The sequence below is a fragment of the Lactuca virosa genome, chromosome 1 (assembly GCF_052849685.1).
Source record: "Lactuca virosa cultivar CGN04683 chromosome 1, Lactuca_virosa_CGN04683_v6, whole genome shotgun sequence".
Taxonomy (NCBI): Eukaryota; Viridiplantae; Streptophyta; class Magnoliopsida; order Asterales; family Asteraceae; genus Lactuca; species Lactuca virosa.
In genome coordinates this window covers 335,116,730-335,134,300 of record NC_136426.1, presented here as the reverse complement: position 1 = coordinate 335,134,300, position 17,571 = coordinate 335,116,730, and positions in this window count along the sequence as shown.

The window sequence follows — 17,571 nt, the reverse complement described above, 5'->3', positions numbered from 1 at the left end:
TCTGGTAAAAAATCACAACTTATATTTCACAAGCTCTACACAATGTTCCTGGTCATGGCCATGTGCATTTTACTCCAGGAGGGTATTCCTGTAATTTTGTGCAACAACATTAAAAGTGGACACTTTAATTAATTTAAAAAACATTTAACAGAAGCCCACAAACCTGGCATGACAATGTTGGAAGTAATTTTAAAGAATGAGATTGCATTGACTCATTAAGTAGACTGTTGACTGCTAATGGCCCAGTTATAGCCTTCAGGTAGAGAAGAAATAAAGTCATGAGCATAGCCTTGTTTGGTTGCATCCGCCCATCCTTTGTTCCTTTGCACCACTACCCCTGCCCTTCGTGAATTTCCTTTTTGACAATCCGGTTTCTCCCTTGTTTTGAAACTTGAAAGAAAGAAATTGAATCAAAAGCTTTCATACTATTTTATATCAAAACAAACATGAAACCTTTCTAAATGTAATATATAATCTAGTCGTTCTAAGCATTTTCACAAGTCCATCACCAAATCTTTTAACAATATATAAATCATATAAGCAAATATGGATCCTTTCATTTTACTTTTGTTAACACCTACTTAATAATTAAGAACCATTGATCTGTTGCTCCAACTTTTTGTCTTGATATCTCTTATTTGAAAAACACATGAAATAGGGCAAACATGTTCAAAAGTGAAAACCATACGCTCATATGATGAATTTAATTTCTTACTGTCCTTAATCTGGTTTCAGTTAGAAGCATCTTCTACTTATTTTCTCGTATATTTTTTTTTATTATGATGCAAGAATTCAGGGTTTCTTCAACAAAACTCAATGTATTGTTGTACATGTATTTAAAAATCCTAAAGAACTAAGAACAACCATTTTATAAGATGATGATGATAGAATCATGAGATTTGAATACCTGAGTAAAGTGGTCAGATTCTCCACATATTTTACAAATCATTTCTTCTTCTTTTCATTTCTTCCAATTCCTTTCAGTAGCTTTAGATTTCGCCTCCTATACCATAGCTTCCCTACTAGTAAAATCAGTGGGAACAACATTCGGCTCGGGTTCCCTCCTCTTCATCAGAGCCAGCATCGGACCTTTTGTTTTCCCCCCTAGACCCACTTGCGATTAGCTCCAATAAAGATATTGTTTCTTATAAAATCAAGGTTCCTGTATGAAAACAAGCTGTGAAGTGTGTGAAATGCATGAAAGAACTTAGGTCCCTTTAAAATAAAAGGTCATCATAGCGTTTTAAATATGTTTGTAGAACTTAAGACTATACTGTTCTGCTTAGCTTCTACATTAATTTTGTAGTTTCACCTTAATCCACTACCGAAGTGATAAAAGTGCCCAAAATAGAACCAATATTGAATTAGACAAATCTAAAAGTAAAAAAATTTGAACCCCAAAATCTCAACGATCATATGGCTAAAGTTACTTTTTACTTAAGATCACATGAAAAATGGCCAGGCGATAAAAACTTACCCGATGCAGCTTTTGGAGATCAGAGGCTAAGCACTGTATTGAATGTTAAGCAACAACGAATAGAACAATACTCTTATGTTAACACCTGAGTTCTCCGAATAATTCTTTGAATTCGAGGTTTTAGATTTGGTCGACGCCATTGATGAGGAGACCCCGTAGATCAGTTACGATTCACCTTCGTTTTATCTTCTTGTTCTCCTCTGGATGATTTCAGACTCCGTCTCCACGCTTTACATGATATTTTTCAAAAAGGAGTCTCTGTGGAGCATTGGGGTTTTTCTTTATTTCATAACCCTAGAACATGCTAGAGAGAAGGGAAGTGGCGATTGGTTAGGGTTTACGGAGAGACGGGAGGTAGAGAATGAAGGGAGATCTAGAGAAGAGAGTATCGGAGTGGGAGAGTCGATTGCGACGATGAAAGATAGAAAGAAGGTAGAAAGAATGAGGCGGGTTTTCAAAATTTTGGGGATTTCGATTCCCCCTTGTCTACTAAACGCGCGTTTCATTGAAATTATAAAGGGACAGGTACAGACGACGCACGTTTAAGATAAAGCGCCCTCCGTGTTTTTTTATTTTTTTTCTTGAGACACTAATTTAAGGGCACGCAATAATGCGCGACGTAAATCCTTAAATTTTTTGGAGATATGACAATATTTTAAGGACACTCTCGTTTGCGTAACATAAATCGGTGCGTGTTGTAAATTGCGCGTCGTAAAACGCTGTTTTTCTAGTAGTGATCTATGGTCTTCCCGAATCCTGTGGAAAAAGCTTTCCACATGAAGATGATGTTGCACGATCGAATTGTGGAAATGGAAATCATGTTGCACTTCCTTTACATCCTCCAATTATTCTCACTGACCCACAAGTTCGAAGACTTGATGTCACACCCCGAAACCAGAAAGGCGGAAACGTTCCGGGGCGGAGGACGTCATGCGTAGCATCACAACCAATGAATAATAGCAATCATAGCAACACAACCATTACAATGAATACTTAAGTAAAAATGTTTACATTAATTCTGAAACTTGTTTGAATTACATCATATAACTTGTATGAATATAAACATTAAACTCTTATTGCTTCAACTCTTCAAAACCCAGCAGGTACCTGTCTACTGATTTCCTGAGAATACAAGCAGTTAAAAAGAGTATCAACATAAAGCTGGTGAGTTCATAAGCGAAGGCTTGCAGTGAAAATCGTTGATGAGTTCGGAAAATATTTTTATAGTTACAAGAAAATCCGATATTTTCCTTAGTGAAAATGTAGTGTTATTAGTTCTATAATAAACCATGAATATCTGTATGTTTCCAAGAAAATCCGATATTTTCTTTAGTGAAAAGGGTAGCGTTATCGATTTCGTATAAAACCATGAATGTTCGTTACTGAAAACTGTAGTGGTATGCGAAAATACTACCTCATGTGACTAGCTAAAACTAATCATGAAGTGTAAGTATTTTATATGTGAACCCATTGCATAATCGGTTCTGTTTGAAAAACCCTGGCTTTAGCCAGAATACGTAGTGTGTATCAGTTCTTGTTGTGAAATCTTTGACTGAAATGAAGATCCATGAGTTGTTGCACGTGACACTTAACGAAATCCTATTATCAAATAAATACATATATGTATCTACATTAGCGATTTCGATAGATAAAGTGTCATAAGAACACTTGTATTCGGTTGAGGAATGTTACCAGGACTTGATCGAATCGAAGAAAATGAGTTTTCAGCCAAAAGTACCACCAAAAAGGTGTTTACGGTCGAAGAGGGGTTTACGGTTCCTGAAGGCTCGGTGAGTTTACGGCCGTAAACTCAAGAACAGAGTTTACGGTTCTTGAAGGCTCGGACCGTAAACTCAAGAACAGAGTTTACGGTTTCTAAAGGTTGGACCCTAAACTCAAGAACAGGGTTTACGGTTCTTGAAGGTGGACTGTAAACTCAAGAAAATTGGTTCTGATTGCTGATTTTGATGAGATAATCGTTTCCAGGCGTTCCCTAGTGACTCCAAACGTGGTTTCTTGATGATTTCCGAAGTTTGAAGGCGTTTTGAGTGTTTACGGTTAAGGTTCTTAGAGAGAGAAGGAGAGAATTTTTGGCCAGAAATGTTCTAATGAAGGTGGATGCATCGTATTTATAGGGGTGTTGTGGGGGGTCCACTCGTTACTGACCGAAAACAGGTTTACGGTCGTAAACGAGTTTACGGCCGTAAACACGTTTACGGTCGTAATCCCATTTAGACCGCAAATGCTTGATCTTTCAAAACAATCGTGTTTCCGCGCGATTTTGGTTCCGAATCGTAATAATTTAATTAAATATAACTAGATTATTTTCTAAACCAAAAAGTTTGACGAAAGAGTTAATGAATTCGAAATTTTATTAACGCAAACAGTGTAACGGAAACGGAAAAAGTTTCGGGTTGTCACATCATCCCCCCGTTAGAGGGAATTTCGTCCCGAAATTCGAACTTAGATTACAGATCACGGATTAGGAAAGAGATGCGGATACTTCTGTTTCATCTGATCTTCGCGCTCCCAAGTGAATTCAGGTCCCCGTTTGGCATTCCAGTGAACCTTCACTATCGGGATGCGACTTTGTTTCGTTCGTTTGACTTCCCGATCCATGATTTCGATAGGTTCTTCCACGAAGTTGAGGTTCTCGTTGATTTTAATCTCATCGAGAGGGATCACAAGTGTCTCATCGAACAGACACTTCTTCAGGTTCGACACATGGAAGACAGGATGGATGTTGCTGAGCTCTCGGGGTAACCGAAGTTTGTATGCTATGGGACCGATCCTAGCAAGGATTTCGAACAGTCCAATATACCTTGGGTTTAGCTTTCCACGCCTCCCAAAACGTATCATGCCTTTCCAGGGTGAGACCTTCAGAAGGACGCGGTCACCAACCTGGAACTCCAAGGGTTTTCGTCTCTTATCGGCGTAGCTCTTTTGTCTATCTCGTGAGGCTTTCAGTCGTTCTCGGATTTGCACAATCTTTTCAGTTGTCTCTCGGATAATTTCAGGACTAGTGAGAGTACTGTCGGGGGCTTGACCCCTGGCTAGCTGCGTGTCACCCACCTCAGCCCAGTACAGAGGGGATCTACACTTACGGCCATAGAGGGCTTCAAACGGCGCAGCCTTGATGCTGGTATGGTAGCTGTTGTTGTAGGAAAATTCAACCAAAGGAAGATGAATGTCCCATGATGCGCCGAAATCGATGACGCATGCTCTCAACATATCTTCCAAGGTCTGAATTGTTCTCTCACTCTGTCGATCAGTCTGCGGATGATAAGCCGTGCTCATATCCAATTTAGTTCCAAGAGCCTTCTATAGTGATTGCCAGAATCTTGAGGTAAACCTGCTATCTCGGTCGGAGATAATAGATGCAGGTACCCCATGAAGGCGAACTATCTCTTGAATGTAGATTCGGGTGAGTCTCTCCATCTTGAAGTTTTCTTTGATTGGTAGGAAGTGGGCGGATTTTGTCAATCGATCGACAATTACCCAGATAGCATCGTGCCCACTTGGAGATCTGGGTAACTTGGTGATCAAATCCATGGTTATCCTTTCCCACTTCCACTCAGGTATTTCCGGCTGTTGAAGTATACCTGAGGGCTTCTGATATTCAACCTTCACCTTGGCGCAAGTCAGGCACTTGCCCACGAAGGTAGCGATCTCTACTTTCATGTTTGGCCACCAATAGAACTGTTTGAGATCCAAGTACATCTTGTCCGAACCTGGGTGAACGGAGTATTTCGTCTTGTGATCTTCGTTCATGACCACTTCTCTGTAACCACCGAACTTTGGGGTCCAGATCCGGTCCATGAAATAATAGGCTCCGTCTCCCTTGACTTCCAGATTCTTTTCCATTCCCCTCAAGGCTTCACCCGACATGTTCTCTGGTTTTAAGGCTTCCAGCTGAGCCTCCTTGATTTGGGCGGATAGATGGGAATGGATGGTTATTGTTAGTGCCTTCACCTTACGTCCTGAATACTCCTTCCGACTGAGGGCGTCTGCTACCACATTGGCCTTGCCGGGATGATAGCGGATTTCGCACTCGTAATCGCTGAGTAGCTCGACCCAACGCCGTTGTCGCATGTTCAGCTCCTTCTGATCGAAAATGTGTTGTAGGCTTTTATGGTCAGTGAAGATAGTGCACTTGGTTCCGTAGAGATAATGTCTCCATATCTTCAATGCGAAGACCACTGCTCCCAACTCCAGATCGTGCGTTGTGTAGTTGACTTCGTGTACTTTCAGTTGTCTCGAGGCATAGGCGATGACCTTTCCTCTCTGCATGAGCACACACCCTAGGCCCTGATTGGATGCATCGCAGTAGACCACGAAGTCTTATGTCCCTTCGGGCAGGGACAATATAGGTGCGCTGCACAGGGCCTGCTTCAATGTTTGAAACGTAGTGTCTTGCTTGACTCCCCAATTAATGGTTACCCCTTTTTGCGTCAGGGTAGTTAAGGGCTTAGCGATTCTGGAGAAGTTCTGGATGAATCTGCGATAGTAGCCCGCGAGACCCAAGAATTGTCGGATTTCTGTGGGTGTCTTTGGTGCAGACCAATTCTCAATCGCTTTGATCTTGGAAGGGTCCACGTGTATTCCTTCCTTGCTAATCACGTGTCCTAGGAAATTTACCTTCCTGATCCAGAATTCGCACTTCGAGAATTTCGTGTATAGATTTTCTGCCCTTAATGTTTCCAACACCTGCCTTAAGTGCTGTTTATGATCATCCTCACTCCGCGAATAGACAAGTATATCGTCGATGAACACAATCACGAACTTGTCTAAGAAAGGGCGGCACACCCGATTCATCAGGTCCATGAATACTGCCGGTGCGTTGGTTAGACCAAAGGGCATTACTAGAAACTAGTAGTGTCCATAGCGAGTTCGGAATGCTGTTTTGGGCACATCATTTTCATGAACTCGCAACTGATGGTACCCTGATCTCAGATCGATCTTTGAGAAATAACTGGCTCCCTGAAGTTGGTCGAAGAGATCGTCGATTCTGGGTAAGGGATATCGGTTCTTGATGGTCAGTTTATTCAGCTCTCGGTAGTCAATGCACATCCAAAAGGATCCATCTTTCTTTTTCACGAATAAGATCGGAGCTCCCCAGGGTGAGGAACTCGGCCGTATGAATCCTTTGCTGTTCAGCTCATTGAGCTGACTGGATAATTCTTGCATTTCCACTGGTGCTAAACGGTAAGGAGATTTAGCTACAGGAGTAGCTCCGGGGATTAAGTCGATATGAAACTCGACTTTGTGCTCAGGAGGAATTCCTGGGAGATCTTCGGGGAAAACGTCAGGAAAGTTACAGACTTCGGGGATGCTCTCGAGGTCTCTAACTGCTTGCGTCACGTCTATAACGTGAGCTAGAAATGCATGGCACTCCTTCCGCAGATACTTCTGGGCTTTGATGCACGAAATGATACGGAGGTTCGAGCTAGGCTTATCTCCGTAAATCATGAGGGTTTCGCCAGAGGGAAGAGTGAGACGGATAGCCTTCTCGAAGCAAAGAATATCAGCATGATTGGAGCTTAACCAGTCCATGTCGATAATGACGTCGAAACTCTTGATGGACACAGGCATAAGGTCGATGGGAAACAAATAATTGTCTAGAGTAAGAGTACAGCCTATGAATATGTCGTTAGTGCTCTACTTCTTTCCGTTAGCCATCTCGACGGTAAATGTTTCGGTTAGAGGTTGGGATTTACATTTGATTAGATGTTTGAATGTATGACTAACAAAACTCCTCTCTACACCAGAATCGAAGAGAATGCATGCATAAGAGTTGTCAAGGAGGAACGTACCCGTAACAACGGTAGGATCAGCAACTGCTTCCTCCTGGCCCATCACCAGAACTCTCCCTGTATTGCCACCAGTTGTTGCCTTGGGGCAGTTTCTCCTGAAGTGCCCAGTCTCTCCACATCCATAGCAAGTTTGACCAGCGCCCGCTCCCGATGCCTGGTTGGTTGGTTGAGCCGGTGTCTTGTAGTATCGAACTGTGTGTCCCTTCGTTCCACAGTTGTTGCAATTCAGCTCACGGCAGGGTCCGTGATGATGGAAGTTACACTTGTTGTGCAAAGGTAGTTTTCTAGCATAACCACCGGTAGGAGATTGGGTGGTTGGAACAGTAGTGGGAGCAGCGGCAGGAGCGGTAGCAGCATGAACTGCCACTATTTGTTGTTTCTTGGAGGGCTCCTGCGAAGACTGCCCCTTTCGTTTGTTACCAATCTTCTTCTTCTTCCCACCGCTTTCCTTTTGTGGCTCGGAGATAGCTGCCACCTCATCCATATCGATTCCATGGTCGATCAGAGTCTGTGCCAGATCCTTGGCGCTTTCAAAAGTAATTGGCCTAGCAGCCAAGACATTCCCCTTTGTTGATTGTGTCAGTCCCCAGATGTACCTTTCGATTTTCTTGCTTTCCGGGGTGACCATTCCCGGACAGAGAAGCGCCATATCACAGAATCTAGCAGTGTAGGCAGCGATGTTGGAACCCTTCATCTTCAAGTTCCAGAGTTCGTGCTCCAACTTTTGCACTTCGCCCCTCGGGCAGTACTCCGCGAGCATGAGCTCCTTCAGTCTTTCCCAACCCATGGCATTAGCCACTGGCAAGGTTAGGGTTTTGACTCGACCATTCCACCAGGTCAAGGCTCTGTCAGTGAAGGTGCAGGCGGCGAACTTCACCTTGTTTGCTTCAGAACAAACGCAAATTTCGAAGATGGATTCGATCTTCTCGAACCATCGAGTCAGGGCGATGACACCTCCATTTCTGTCAAGGACTTCGGTTTTGCAGTCATGAAGTCCTTATAGGAACACTCTTTTTGATGTCCCTGACTTCCATCTTGTCTCTGGGGATTGGTTCCACATCCATCCCCACCAGCATTCACTTGTGCCAATGCTGCAGTCACGACGGCGGTAACTGCAGCCTGAAACATGACAGGGTCGAACTGAGGAGGTGGTGGTGGTGGCGGAGTGTCGTCGTTCCTTCTGATGGGTCTTGGTCGAGGAGGCATCTTGTTCTAGAAACAATCAGGAAGAAGAGGATGGTAAGTCCTCGAGATATAAAAACAAACTATATCTCATCCTGATAATGAACGTATTCTACCGAGCGATAAACACAGAAAGGTTACTAATACAAGTAAGTTATCGCTTAAGGAAGGAGAGGTAGCAACACTTAGAGTGAATCTGTATACTGAGTTTGGCTCTAGCGAAAATACTCCTACAGTATTTTATGTGAGGTAATTTTGGTAAGTTTTAGACCTGCTGTAGAGTCACTCCCCAACACATGTTGGTCATGTCTCGACTGAATATAGTTGATCAGGGTATATTCACCCTAGACATGATTACATAACCGCCCAGGTTTAACCGCAGCGTTCCAGCATCCAAATACTTTTGTTTTCTTCTACTAGCGACACGAATTTTGTTATGTATGCATGCTCGTATACTTTTTATAAAAATACTTTATATTTTGAAAGTATACTTTTAGCATAGAGCACTTAGGCCCCTTAGTGTTTATAGTTGTATACCACGTAAGGTTCGGTATACTAGTTCGCTATAAACAAGGGCTCTGATACCAATCTGTCCCACCCCGAAACCAGAAAGGCGGAAACGTTCCGGGGCGGAGGACGTCATGCATAGCATCACAACCAATGAATAACAGCAATCATAGCAACACAACCATTACAATGAATACTTAAGTAAAAATGTTTACATCAATTCTGAAACTTGTTTGAATTACATCATATAACTTGTATGAATATAAACATTAAACTCTTATTGCTTCAACTCTTCAAAAACCCAGCATGTACCTTTCTACTGATTTCCTGAGAATACAAGCAGTTTAAAAGAGTATCAGCATAAAGCTGGTGAGTTCATAAGCGAAGGTTTGCAGTGAAAATCGTTGATGAGTTCGGAAAATATTTGTATAGTTACAAGAAAATCCGATATTTTCCTTTGTGAAAATGTAGTGTTATCAGTTCTATAATAAACCATGAATATCTGTATGTTTCCAAGAAAATCCGATATTTTCTTTAGTGAAAAGGGCAGCGTTATCGATTTCGTATAAAACCATGAATGTTCGTTACTGAAAACTGTAGTGATATGCGAAAATACTACCTCATGTGACTAGCTAAAACTAATCATGAAGTGTAAGTATTTTATATGTGAACCCATTGCATAATCGGTTCTGTTTGAAAATCCCTGGCTTTAGCCAGAATACGTAGTGTGTATCAGTTCTATTTAGTAAAAGTAGAACTGTTGAAGAGTGTTAAGCTGTAAACTAAAGGTGATTTATACATATTGTGAGTCGTATAACCATGCTTGATATGACTAGAGACCTTTCCAACGTTCTTCAGGCGTCGAGTTAAATGGCATTTGTACATCTCAGGCGTGCCCGCCTAACTGTAGCTAGCAGTCCAGATGTGGGATTGTCAGTCCTGAATAGATCTATTCACAAATCTCACGCTCTCCCTCCAGGAGACTCTGGTTAGACAGTGGTAGGATTTATCCCTGTACACCTAAGGGTACAATAGTGAAGTAGCGCCTCACAGTATCGTACAATCTAGTTTACATGTAGTGTAGTAGCGTTCTACCGTAGTGAAAATCCGTATGTATACCGTATATAGTGATAATTTCAGTTATGAATACCATGATAAAGTAGTGATGTAAACTGTAAATGGTTTCTGTTTCAGCACATATGTTTAGTAGTGAAAGTTTCTATACTTGATATGTTTTAGAAAAATCCCAAACTATACCGATTATAGTTTGCATGTATAATGTAGTGAATAGCGAATCCGGAAAACTATGCAATTTTAGTGAAAACGTCCCTTATGCTCAACACAGTACAAAAGGGTTAAAGTATGAGAACTGCATGAGTTTTGAAAACATTTATGTTTAGCTTGTATTCCCCCCTGAAAACATTAAAAATACAGAAAATATAGGGGTATGAACTCATAGTTCTTGTTGTGAAATCGTTGACTGAAATGAAGATCCTTGAGTTGTTGCACGTGACACTTAACGAAATCCTATTATCAAATAAATACATATATGTATCTACACTCGCGATTTCGATAGATAAAGTGTCATAAGAACACTTGTATTCGGTTGAGGAATATTACCGGGACTTGATCGAATCGAAGAAAATGAGTTTTCAGCCAAAAGTACCACCAAAAAGGTGTTTATGGTCGAAGAGGGGTTTACGGTTCCTGAAGGCTCGGTGAGTTTACGGCCGTAAACTCAAGAACAAAGTTTACGGTTCTTGAAGGCTCGGACCGTAAACTCAAGAACAGAGTTTACAGTTTCTGAAGGTTAGACCCTAAACTCAAGAACAGGGTTTACGGTTCTTGAAGGTGGACTGTAAACTCAAGAAAATTGGTTCTGATTGCTGATTTTGATGAGATAATCGTTTCCAGGCGTTCCCTAGTGACTCCAAACGTCGTTTCTTGATGATTTCCGAAGTTTGAAGGCGTTTTGAGTGTTTACGGTTAAGGTTCTTAGAGAGAGAAGGAGAGAGTTTTTGGCCAGAAATGTTCTAATGAAGGTGGATGCATCGTATTTATAGGGGTGTTGTGGGGGGTCCACTCGTTACTGACCGTAAACAGGTTTACGGTCGTAAACGAGTTTACGGCCGTAAACACGTTTACGGTCGTAATCCCATTTAGACTGCAAATGCTTGATTTTTCGAAACAATCGGGTTTCCGCGCGATTTTGGTTCTAACTCGTAATAATTTAATTAAATATAACTAGATTATTTTCTAAACCAAAAAGTTTGACGGAAGAGTTAATGAATTCAAAATTTTATTAACGCAAACCGTGTAACGGAAACGGAAAAAGTTTCGGGTTGTCACACTTGAAAAGTTCAAGGTCACCCAAGCCCTGTTGGCAAAAAAGACATGAAGATGGAAAGCCTGTATGTGCACACGTCTTGGAGATGAAGTCACACATTGACAAATTGGGAATGTTGGGTGTCGTTGTCTCAAGGAAGTTGGTTGTTGACTTGGTTCTTCAATCACTGCCTAAATCATATAGTGAGTTCATTGATGATTACTATATGGTGGACCATGACGTGACTCTCATTGATTTGACTTATTTGCTAATTGCTGCTAAATCAAAGATGATTTGGCGTACAGGTAAAGCAAATGTGACAAGTAAATCAACTTCCCAAGCTTCCATGGATATTGACAATAACAACATTGGAAATCCAGAAAAGTCTTCTCTTCCCAATGGAAAGGGATCGGCCAAGGTCAAACCGTTTGACCGGATGGTAAAGAGAAAGGCTGAATCTGAGATTGTCCCATTTGATGTTCCAAAAGAGTCCATTTGTTTCTACTGCCAAGAGAAGGGGCATTGGATGCGAAGCTGCCATATTTACCTGAAAGATCGCGAGGATGGGAGAGCCAAGATGTATGACTCTGCTTCAGGTAAAACCCACTATCTAACTCTAGTAAGTTTCTTTTTGTAGAATCGTAGTACATGATGTGATACGATTTCATTTTGATTTTTTGTAGGATCAAAGAAAGGAAAGAAACTTAAAGGAAGAAGTGAGCTGAGTCTGATCACTAAGAAATGAATTTCGATCGTATGGTTCGAAGATCAGATTTTTGAGCTACTACTTTAGAGTTAGGATAGATTACTTTGGAATATGTAATAGCATAGTTTTCGTTTGAATTTGCATTGTAAGTGATGGGTTTTGAGCAAAAGAACATCCTATGTGCACATGCAAAACCCTAAAGCTTTGGATCTAGGTTTCTCTATTGTACATGCAAATTATCCAAAGCTTGAATAACCCTAATCTAGCATACTTTGAAAAATATAGATCTATAATAAAACAAGTTTAGATGATACCTTTCAATAGTTGCAAGAATCTTCAATCTTCAAAAGCTTAGTATCACAAGTGTAATACCTCAAATGGCTTACAAACACCAAGGCAAGAAGATGATTGAGAAGAGAGGAGGAGGAGGCACAATGTCGGCTATAGTAACTCTAGGGTTTCTTCTGGTAGCCGAAAACTGTAGCCCTGGGGTCCATTAAATAGCTGAGCAGCTAGGGTTTCAGTCAAAACCCTAACTGGATGACTTAGACACTAATCCAAGAACCTTCTGGAATAAGGCCCCTTCGACGAAATTAGAGTGGGCTTCCACTCTAAATTTTCTCCCCCTTATTTCCATAATGATTCACAGCCCAAATTCAATTATCTTATAATTGAGAGTTCCAGTCCCCTTTATTTAATTAATCTCTTTTAGTCACAAAATTAATTCTTAATTAATTCTTGACTAATATTACTTAAACTATATGATTTCTCCTTTAATATATTATTCATATAATATATTAATAAAACATAATAACCTTTCTCTCTCCATAAATCATCCTATCCAGTTGCTTTGGTGAAGGCAACCCAAAAGGACCATGCACAACCGGGTCAAGTACATACCAAATATAGTTACGGGCTTAGACACTAATCCAACAGTAAGGACAAGTTTTTCCGCACCTTTTATAAATAAAATAAATTTTGATTTTGTCTTAATTTATATCTCCTTGCAATGTTATTTGTGAAAATAGATATTTGTATGTTTCTATTATAAGCAATAATAGTGGATGTGATTCTCAGTTATGTTATTTGTGGTAGTGTCGTAATTTTCTAAGTAAGGAAAGATTCCCATCGCCCAAGTTTCAATTGGACAGAAGCTTGGAATCATATGATTTGAGTCATGTGATGTATGGAAATCTTGGTACTTTGGAAAATTAAGACTAATTCCTTGTTCTCACAAGCATGAGAGTCAAGTGAAGGAATAAAGGATTTAGTACACAATGTTGTGCACTGGTCAGATCCACCTTAAAGAACGATAAGACTATTCGTCATGATTTGCTAAAAGTGTAGTAAATGTGGTTATGCTTAAAAGATTAAGTATGATTCTGAATCATTGGAAAAGTTTCAATGAATAGCAGAACGAATAAGAAGAATCAATTAGGCAGAAAGATAAAAGTTTCTCCAATCTGAAAAGATGGGAGAGTACTTAAGCATTATGTTTTATGATTAATTTAGTGATTATGAAACTGTATCACCATTGATCCTCTAAGGACACCTTAGGGCATAAGTATGACTAAGAAGAGGAATCGTGAATTGTTGAAATGGTTAAATCAAAAGGATGAGTCATACTTCGTTCCAAAATTGAGTCTTAGAGTAATACTCCAAGATTATGACTTGAGTGACATAATCTTAAGAAAAAGGTTGAAGAACACTCATCAAATGTGGAGTAGAAAATTTTCTTACTCTTGTACATTTGAAATTGGTAAGTTGTGATGTCTTCGATAAGACAAAGACCAACTAGGACCAATTGTGTGAGGTGTTTATCTTGATAAGAAACCACACTAACTCTTGAATATTTATTTGACAAGAAATGTTTCTTGACAAAAGAATCTTATATGTCAAGAGGTCAATTAGAGTCTTAAAGATCTTGAAAAGTTTCAAGAACTAATAAAGAGTAAACCTATTGTTAATCACTAGTTGACACAATTTTGTTTCTATGTCATTCCAGTAAAGTTACTTATGAATATGAGTTCTACGAGTTCTCAATTGACTGCAAGCACCTTGTTCAATGAAAGTGCATTGACTAGTATAGGTGAGCTGCTGAATAACTTGGAAGCAATGGTGGGACCCTTGATGGCAAGAAATTAAGAATGAACAAGTTCTGTCCATAAGAATTTGGATTTGTCACAAACATTATCTTATGATTATGGTTATGACAAAGTCACATGGATAGGGGCACATACACCATAAAATCTAAGTGTCCTAAGGTTTCTCTCTTTCATAAAACGATTGTGAGGAAACGCTTTCACTGGGAAGATTTTAAGGAGATAACAATTGTGAGAATTGCATTCTCAGATATAATCATGATTACGGCATCCCTCCTCATGGTTCGAATTATGAGATTTGGCAATTAGTCTAAACATTTAGGATTTTTTGCTATAAGTTATGAATTACTTTAGACATACATATGAGCTATCTAAGGAAAGGTGTATGAGTTTGAGAAGTTTAGATAAAGGCTTATTGAAGCATATCGTATTAGAAATATGAACTTTGGAAATCAATAAGTATTGATTTCTAGAAGTCCAACTGCTTTCTGAATGCATGTAAAAGCTAGTGGGAGCATAAATGTTATGCTGGTATGGATATAATTATCATGTTAGTGGGAGCATGATTATTATTTTAAGTGTTGCAAGTTAGCAATATTAATTATAGAAAACAAAAGTTTCACTTTGCAAAGTTGTAGAGGTTGAAAAGTTGTTTTACTATAATTAAGGGAGAGAATATTATACTTCATTTCAAAATCTAAAAGCTTGGATCAAGAAATTTTAATCAAATTTAGTCAAAGGACATATATGGATGTTATGTTGAAAAGGTTCAACTTAAAAGAATTCTATATATGTCAATTTTATAGCAAGAAACTGGTAAAGTATCACGTTTTTCATGAATCGTGTTCCATACGCTTCTGGTATAGGATCGATTGCATATGCTGTAATATTCGACCGTTCTAAATTTTCCAAATGCCTAGGGCATTAAGAGGGAAAAGGACCAGAACCGTATATAAATAAAAATAATTAAACAACTGTCAAGGACAATCTAAGGTTCGCCAAGGATTGGTCACTTGTGGGCAGTTAGAAGTATAGTAACGAATGGAACTTAATGACATTATTATGATTAGAAATGGTTCTATTAATAATGAGCTGTCGTATGGCAGATATGGAAATGTTTCGATATTGGGAGTTGGATGTCAAGAATCTATGTCTAGATTAGAAACTTTTATGCAAGAAGGATGTTTAAAGGAATGTACTTCACATCTATGGAATTGACTTGTAACAATCTCCAATAGAGCGCTTTGTAATATCATTGGCAAAGTCTTGGTGGCTTTGGTGTTGTGACATTACGAAAGGATCGTTGCATAAAATGTTAGAATCTAACATATTCTAATAGTGGCAAGAATTTGGTATTCTTACACTGATGACAAGGATTAAGAGTTGTGAAATGAGTATCGTTGGAAATATGTTCAATAGATCTATTTCACAAAGTAAGGACCATTGGTAAACATAGTGTGCATGCTTGGAGCATTGGACAACTATTGTTATAATTCAAGTAATAAGTTGATTATTCGAAACATTATACAATGAATAATGAGTAATCAGTATGGTGATTAAATAAAGGTGTTTTATTTATTCTCAAAAGTTTGGGGCCATATAGGATTAGTATTATTCTTGTGTATCACTTTGCATGTTTTGACTTCCCGAATAATAAGATTATTCAAACCATCCAAAGTCGATAAATACTTTGGAAGTTGGTATTGAAGCTAGACTGTCATGAATCCGACTGTAGATTTTCTAAAGCGCTTAGACATAGGAAAAGTCTGCCGCAGTGTTCATGAGTACTCCTGAAATAAGATTTGAGTATTAGATTAAACCCACGCTCACTTGGATCACTTCATGGATTTTATCACGAGTGATTGGTGAGACGATAATATCTTATATTCTTGAAATGGAGACATGTGAGTTGTAGTTTGCAAGTCGGTTGCACATTGACATATGTAAACGCACCAGTAACTTGGTGTTATAAAACATATTGTTGTTTGTGATTTGATGAGTAAGTACAAGCGAGTATTTGAGTCGAAGTTTATCCGTTCCTTTTACCCTAATAGGGATAAAAGCGATATCTATGGGCCCCTCGATGATTTAGTGATGACACCTTAAAACGCTTGGCCAATCCTGGACTAAGTTGATGTGTTTAATTGTAGTCTGTTGTCAGTCGTCATAATCAGAAATCGGGAAACAACACATAGACTGAGAGAATGATTATAATCCATGTCTCATGTCTATACGATATCTAGAATGGAGGAATATATGATCCCTTATCTAAAGGACATGTTACTGATAAGATCAGAGTTGACAGCGGCTTTTGAAAGCTACGATTGCTAATCAGGTTCTGAAGTCGTACTTGCAAAATAGTTATTAGACTTATTCAAGTGGGAGACTATTGGATTAGGTGTCTAAGCTTATTACTATTTTTGTATGTACTTGACCCGATTATGAGCATGGTCCTTTTGGGTTGCCTTCACCTTAGCAACTGATAGGATGAATTATGGAGAAAGAGGATTAATTATGATTTATTAATATATTATGTGAAAAATATATTAAAAGAGAAATCATATTGTTTAATTAATTTTGATCAAGAATTAATTTAGAATTAATTTTGTGGTCAAAAGAGATTAATTAAATAAAGGGGACTGATACTGTAATTATAACATAGTTACAATGTTGGTCTTGTAGGGTTTAGAGCATTCTAACACTCCTATGGTGTATATGCAACCCTAGATGCTTTGGATCTATGTTTTCTCTAATATACATGCAAACTTTTATTTTTCCAAAGCATCATCCTAAATAGTATACAATGGAGTACCTTGACTACAAAATTCTAGTTAGATGACATACCTTTTGTTGTAGTTAGAAACTTTGGACCTTTAAGAACTTAGTGCCCCAAGTGTTGCACCTCCAATGGAATCACACAACACCACCAACAATTGAGGAACTTGAGAGGAGGTTACTGTTGGATTAGTGTCTAAGTCCATAACTATATTTGGTATGTACTTGACCCGACTCGGCATGGTCCATTTAGGTTGCATGGCATCATGCATTTGGATAGACTAAAATGAGAGAAATAACACATAAGGTTTGGTAATATATTATAAGTTCTAATATATTAATAAGATTATTTAATTAGTTTTGATCAAGAATTAGTTTGGAATTAATTAAGTGATCAAAAGGAGACTAATTAAATATATGGGTTGATTGTGTAAATCATCCATACTTATATAGTGGGCTAATGCTCCATGGATTATCAAGTTGGGCTAAAACCCATACGATGCTCCATGGATGCTCGATGGTGTTTTTGTACCCATGGATCATGGAAATGAAAGGCCATGACAATTAGGGTTTACATGGTGTAACCCTAATTGTGACACACTATATAAACATCTTATTTATCCCAAAATTTGCAAGCATATGAGACTATGAAGAAATGGTGAGGGCTAGCCGATTTCATGAAG